This window comes from Mastomys coucha, unplaced genomic scaffold (assembly GCF_008632895.1).
Source record: "Mastomys coucha isolate ucsf_1 unplaced genomic scaffold, UCSF_Mcou_1 pScaffold3, whole genome shotgun sequence".
NCBI lineage: Eukaryota > Metazoa > Chordata > Mammalia > Rodentia > Muridae > Mastomys > Mastomys coucha.
The window spans coordinates 44,346,967-44,354,439 of NW_022196909.1; positions in this window are offsets into that span (position 1 = coordinate 44,346,967).

The following is a 7,473-nucleotide window of genomic DNA, read 5'->3' on the forward strand; positions in this document are numbered from 1 at the left end:
AGAAGAGGGCATCGGATCCCATTACGGATGGCTGTGAGCCACCCTGTGATTGCTGGGAATTGAACTCAGGACCTCTGGAAGAGCAGTCAGTGCTCTTAACTGCTGAACCATCTCTCCAGCCAAAATTCCTATTTAGATTAAATCAGAGGTTTGTGGCTGTAGCTCAGTGCTTGAGGTGCGCATCATGTGCCCAGCATCAATCAACAAAATCAAGATGGAGGGATGGAGTGAATTAATTAGCATATCTGTGGTCTAAACATTCATCCTTTTCTGGTGGCAAGGCTGGAATTAGCAATTTTCAAATATGTTGCCTTAGTGATTGGGTTCAGCCTGTTGCTAGGCATGGGCCTCTGTAATTTGCCCCTCTTCTCTCTTGTCACTTAATTTCCCAAGTACATACGTATAGAGCAAACCAGTTGATTGTGTGTGGTGGCTAGCGTGAATCGTCTACTTGATCAATCCAGGATCGTCCAGGACACAGAGCTCTGGGCATGTCTGATTATCTTGATTGTATTCATTGAAGTGGGAAAGCCTGCCAGCTATGGGTGGTACTATTCCCTGGCTGGGATCCCAGACTGTGTGAATGAAGAGAGAGACCTGAAGAGCAGTAGGCATTCACCTCTCTGTTCTGACTGTGGATACGATATGACCAGATGCTTCAAGCTCCTGTTGCCTTGACTTGCCTTCTGCAATGGACTGTGCTACCTTGAACCGCGAGCTAAAAATGAATCTTCCCTCCCTGAAGTTTCCTCACAGCAACGGATAGGAAGCTAAGAAAGTACGTAGATGGTGTGTATTACCCCACATGTGTCTGTTGGGACCTTAATTCCCAATGTGTTAGCATTTGGATGAGGGCCTTTGGTGGCCATTGGGCTGCAGTGGACCTCTGTGAAGATGAAGAGGCATCAGAAATGTTGTTTATTCACTCTTCTCCGTGTCATGAGAACACAGCAAGAAGATCCAAACTCACCAGAACCTGGCCCTGCTGTGCCACCCAACCTTGGCCTTTTGTCTTAGTTAGGGTCTTACTGCTGTGAACAGACACCATGACCAAGGCAAGTCAAATAAAGAGCAACATATATTTGGGGCTGGCTTACAGGTTCAGAGGTTCAGTCCATTACCATCAAGGTGGGAGCATGGCAGCGTCCAGGCAGGCATGGTACAGGGCAGAGCTGAGAGTGCTACATCTTCATCTGAAGGCTGCTAGGAGAATACTGGCTTCCAGGCAGCTAGGATGAAGATCTTAAAGCCACACCCACAGTGACACACCTACTCCAACAAGGCCACACCCACTCCAACACGGCCACACCTTCTAATAGTGCCGTTCACTGGACAGGGCATGTAGAACCCATCGTGCAGCCTTCCAGCCCACAGAAGTGGAAGACACCAATGCTAGTCGTCTATAAGCCACCCGTTTTCTGGTCCTTCATTACAGCAGCCCAACCTGACCTACCGCAATGCTAGTGTGGAAGGCCAGCACCTCGCTGCCTCAGACACAGAGAAGCACGGCTGTCACTCTAGAGCCACCCGGTGGAAGTAATTCAGCTTGAAGAATATTTGCAGTGGTATGCACTGTACAGTCTTCCCAGGGAGCTCAGACAGGTTTTATCCCAAATCTCCAAGCAGTAGATAGGCTCACACACAACCTAATTATTTCAAAGGTTTCCAATTCTGCAAGATGCTTAAAACCAGTCCACCTTCGGGGCCTCAACCACAAAGGCTTGATGTCTAGACTACACAAAGAAGTGCTACAACTCAACAGCAAACCCTTCAGCCTTGTATTTAAAGGCACGGTCAGGATAGGAGCAGGAAACTCACATAAGGAACCCAGATGTCCAACGGACACCCAAGAAGATGCTCAGAGGTGCCAGTTAAGTGCAAAGCTGAGAATCACAACACTGCCTCCTTCCATTCATTCATGCTAAACAATCGGCTTTCTGTTCTTGTAATAGAATACCGGAGACAATCCACTTTAAAATGAAAACAAAAAACAAAAAAAAAAAAACAACAAAAAAAACCCCTTTATTTTGCTTCAGTTTGGCTCATGGGTTCAGAGTTTTTAGTCTGTGGTGGTTTGAATAGGAATGGCCTCCATGGACTCCTGTGTTTGAATATTTGGTCACTAGGGAGTGGCACTATTAGGAGGTGTGGCCTTGTTGGAGTGGGCGTGGCCACACCAGAGCGGGCGTGGCCTTGTTGGAGTGGGTGTGGTCTTATTGGAATAGGCATGGCCTTGTTGGAGGAAGTGTAGCGCTGAGTTTTGGGGGCGGGGCTTTGAGATCTCAGATGCTCACCAGGCCAGTGGCTCGTGATCTCTTCCTGCTGCCTGTGCAGAGATACAGCTCTCAGCTCCTTATCTGGCACCATGTCTGCCAGCATGCCGCCCTGCTTCCCGACACACAATGACAATAGGCTAAAGTTCTAAACTGTAAGCCAGCCGCAATCAAATGCTTTTCTTTGTAAGAGTTGTCGTGGTCATGGTGTGTCTTCACAGTAATGGAAACCCTAAGACGATGTTGCTTGCTTGGTCAGTCGGGAAGCGGCAAAGTGCAGTAGGTGCACAGGGGCAACCCTTTGCCTTGCTGGGACCCTGCTTAGAATTCTAGGGGGGAGCTACATCCCTTTAAGGACAAATCCCAATGACCTAAGATTGATCACTGGGATCAACCACCTTGACATATGGTCACACCAAGCTGTGACCAACCCTCTGATGCATTGGCTTTGGGGGAACTGTAAGGGGTGCAGATACTAGGGTCTGGTTCCTGATTTGTTACTAAAGAAGGCCGGGAGCCAATCGCTGGGTAGAAGGAATAGGCGGGACTTCCGGGTCCCAAGAGGAAAAGGAGATGGAAGTAAAGAGAGAGGAGCTTTCTCTGCCGTTTTAGAGCGAGAAGCATGCAGCAATCATGTAAAAATTTTGGGGGGAGCTAGGGCCTGAGGCCTCCCCTAGGACAGGGGTCAAAGATGTCTGGCAGGGGCTAATTTGGACAAGCTATTAAGCTTAGGGCAGACGGAGAGACGGAGATAATAAGTTGATAAGGGTGTGCCTTTCCAGGCGGGAGGTATCTGCACCCCGCAATTGTGCCACAAAAGGCAAGCTGTAAAGTGACAAGCCGAGTGTGTGTCCTTTATCCAAAGATCCAAGGGTCTCGAGTGGAGCTGGTAACACAACCCCTCCCGGAGCAAGGGTCTCAGGAGTGGGCTGATGGAGGGAGCGGTCGACTCCTGGAGCAAAAGTGTGGAGAGAGAGAGGCCCGGTCAGGGCTGGGGGCAGCCAATTCCAGGGCTGTAGTGGCTATTCCTGGTTGTCAACTTGACTATATCTGAAATGAACTACAATCCAGAATTAGAAGGCCCACCTGGCCCTAATCTGGAGGCTGAGAGATAACAAGTTTCTGACCTGAATCTTGGCATGGAGATATTGAGGTATAGTGGTTACGAATCCCAGAGGATTAAGATAGAAAGATCTATGAGTTCAAGATCATCTGGGATTAAAGGTGTGGTGCCATAGTGGCTATGAATCCTAGAAGATTGAGACTGGAAGATCACGAGTTCAATCAGTGGTAACACCTTTAACCTGGGCCACGCCTTCTGCTGGAGACCTATATAAGGAAGAAGGAAAGCTCGCTCTTTTTCAATTGCTTGCCTCGTGGGACTGAGCAATGGCTGGATCCTCGGACTTCCATTCACAGCTGCTGCCGACCATTGTTGGGAATGGATTGTTGGGAGTTGGACTACAGACTGTAAGTCTGCAATAAATTCCTTACTACATAGAGACTATCATAACTTCTGTGACTCTAAAGAACCCTGACTAATACAAGGGCCAAACCAGAGCAAAGGCAGTTAGAAAAGGAAGCTGGGTTGGGGCTGATTGCGATCAATTGTTCGATCCTGGAACCAAGCCAGGTGGGACAAAAGGGAACCAGGGAAGGGTCCAGAGTGCAGCAGCTCCTGGGCAAGGTGGTAGCATGTTTTAAAAACTATACTTGGACTGGTGGGATAGCTCAGCGGGTTAAGAGCCCTGGCTGCTCTTTTGAAGGTCCTGGGTTCAAATCCCAGCAGCCACCTGGTGGCTCACAACCATCTCTACAGCTACAGTGTGTACTCACATACATAAAATAAATAAATCTTTTTTCTTTTTTTTGGTTTTGCGAGACAGGGTTTCTCTGTGTAGTCCTGACTGTCCTGGAACTCACTCTGTAGACCAGGCTGGCCTCGAATTCAGAAATCCACCCGCCTCTGCCTCCCAAGTGCTGGGATTAAAGGCGTGCGCCACCACCGCCTGGCAAAATAAATAAATCTTAAAAAAACAAAACAAAACAAAACAAAACTACACACAACAGAGGAGACATAAGATCTCAGTCTTAGCTCACACCTAACTAACTACCCCAAGCCCACAGCTGAATTCATCCCTACAAAAGCTCAGTGGTACTTAGAGTAGAGCATCTTCCATGCAGGGTTACCTTCCACAAGAGGCATATGCTACTCCTCTGTCAGCGGATGCTGTTAAAGGCCCAGAAATCAGAGGGCCTGTACGTAAAGTCAAGGGCACAAGGTCCCATGTGGCAGTGTGCAGCCGCCCCCTGGACTCTAAGAAGCGAGCCTGCCCTTCAAAATCAGGGACTGATTGTGCAATAAGACACATCTCCTACCACATTTGGACATTTCAACAACTCCAAATTTGTCTACTCTAACGATTTTCTCACAGCCTAAAACAAAAAGAAACTTACAACATATTTTATCAAAACAGAAAACCTAGCAGATCAGATGTCAGCCGTTTTGAGTGTTTCATGACAAGGGACATCACCATTTGCAAGTACCGAAAAACCTGTTGGGTTTATTTTCAGCTGGATCTCATGAAGCATTCATCTCAGCCATGAACGCCTGCTTCCAAGAACACTTTTCACCACTTACAAATGGCCTATTTTCTAAAAAAGAATTCAGGACTTCTGCTGGAGAAAACCCACGTTTCTAAGAAGACAATAAGATCTTTCCATCTGTTGGGCCCTGCTCTGGAAACTCCTCTCTGGTCCTGCAAACATGGACTGTGTTCTGGAGAAGTAGGACTCTGGGTTGGAAGAAGCATTGGAGTGGGGGGGGGGAGAGGTGGGGGTGTCATTTGGCTTCATCCAGCCAGATGAAGAAGGTGCCTGGCTTCTGTCTGACCTCCCTGCGAGTTCCTGGTTAGACCTGGATGATGGTATTTCTCTAGACACGTGCCTTAGAGGGGTACTACATCATCCCTACTGGGGAGGGCTCAGCAATTCCAAATCCTACGGTGAGATGAAAAGATACAGTAGCATTGTGCTTAGATCTTGAGTCATCAAGTAGTAACCTCTTAGAGGTTCTAGGAAAACACAAAGAGTAACATTGTGTCCTGTTGCAGCCTCGCCTCGGCCTTAAAGGTTGAGGGCTGGGGGCCCCGTAGGAGCTGGTAGTGTGGGTAGGAGGACCAGGAAGCAGACAAGGGAGGACTCTTCACATTTGCAAATATTGAACTTGGTGTTGACACTGTGCACCTGGATAACATACAATGAGGTAGGCATTGTGGGGAGTCTAGTGCTATGGAAACTCAGTCCTCAGTCTGGGGCATCCACTGGTCATATGCTTCTAAAGATTTCTCTGGCTCACAGCTCCCAAGTCTTCCAAACGCCTCAGAACCAGTTGGTTAGTCTCAAGAACACAAAGCTCCCCCCTACCCCCACTCCTTGGTCTAATTTTCCATATTAGTTCCTTTGCTAACTGCTGTCACAAAATACCCTACAAAAGCCAGTTAAGGAAGGCAGAGGTTTACTTGAGATCACTGAGGGTACAGTCCACACTGGTGTGAAAGGCGTGGAGGACGGGGGTGGAGGGCAGCTGCTCACATTGCATCTGCAGTCAGGAAGCAGAGAGCAACGAATGCTACTACTGAGCTTGCTGTCTACCTTCCGTCTAACTCCGAGCCATGGGACTTCTGCCTTCCATCTAACTCCGAGCCATGGGACGGTACCACCCGAGGAAAACTGTTCTCTTGTTCAGTTAAACCTTTCTGGCAACACACCCAAAAGTGTGTTTCCATGGTGATTCTGAATCCCATCCTTTTGTCAATGAAGATCCATTGTCATAACAACTTTTCAAAACTACAAGTCAAACCAGCGACTCTGACAGCAGTTTTAAAAACCCACACATTTTGAAGCCAGGCAACCCAGTTTTTACTGATTTGATTCTTACGTACCGAGGGATGGCTGCGGAGAAAAACAAGAGTGCTTTCTTTAATTAGACCATGGTGTTTCTGAAAGAGCAGAAAACTTTGTGTGTGCACCAAAAACCGCCTCCAACCACAGCATACGCTTGTCTGAAATCAGAGCCAAGGTGTTTCAGGCAGTGTTTGTTGGCACTGATGGGTGGGAATGTGAACACACATTGTGTGATGGAGAACACAGTAGAAGTGAAGCCGCGTGTGACAACACAGATGAGCACGACCAGAAATACCTCGGATTCGTCCTTCACTCGATTGAACTGATTTTTGGTCATTGAGCACCTAGTAACGTTTTTTTTTTGCTGCCATTTTTTTTTTTTAATTCACAATTCCCCAATTCAGTTATGTGATCCACAGCTAAGAAGCCGCGTCTCAGAGGCAATGGGAAGCTGAGGCTCTCAGAATCCTTGAAATCAAATTCGAAGTCTAGTGCCAGGGCAAACGGGCTCAGTACGAAGAAACGAGAGTCCAACTGAATGTCGCCAACAGTAGGCAGGCAGAAAAGCTTCGAAATACATCACAGATGTAGCTAGCTGTAGATTCTACCCTGGGAACTTGCCTGGTCCTAGAAAGGACCCATGAGCTGTTCCTGGACTCATCCGCACTTGGCAGTTTAAAGGATAAAACAAAACAAAAAAAACCCTAAAAAGTGTCTGTCGTGCGCACGGTGCCTGCCCACCTAGCACACTGTCCTATCTTCTTGAGAGGAGCCAACCAATTGTCCTGGAGGTCTCCCCTCTGCAGTGGGCTGGGCTTGCTAATACGCTGGTCTAGACCTGGCCAATAAGAGCGTTCCCACTACCAGCGTCCTGCGGTCATGTGACCTGGGTTGAGCCAATCAGAGCCCTTCAAGCTTCTGATCCGGGAAGCAATGGGAAAAGTTTTCCTTTGAGGGACCTGGTTAATCCAGATATGGGTGTTGGGACTCTGCCAGCCTCCTCTCCAACCTTCGAGGGGCCGGAGGAAAGCTGCAGTCCGGAGCCTATCTAAAAGGAGCAAGCCTACTAGGGTGGAGTTTAGAAACCATTTTAAGCACATTAGAGCTAATATCTCCCCATAGAAAGAGAACTAGCTGTTAATTCAGGCCACTCAAAAAGGCCAAGTGGTTCACGTTTTAGAAGTACAGATAGACGATTGTGTTTATAATTTTCTCAAGCATGCATGCACTCTTGGACTTCTTCCCTTTCCTCCCTCTCCCTCTCCCTCTCCCTCTCCCTCTCCCTCTCCCCCTC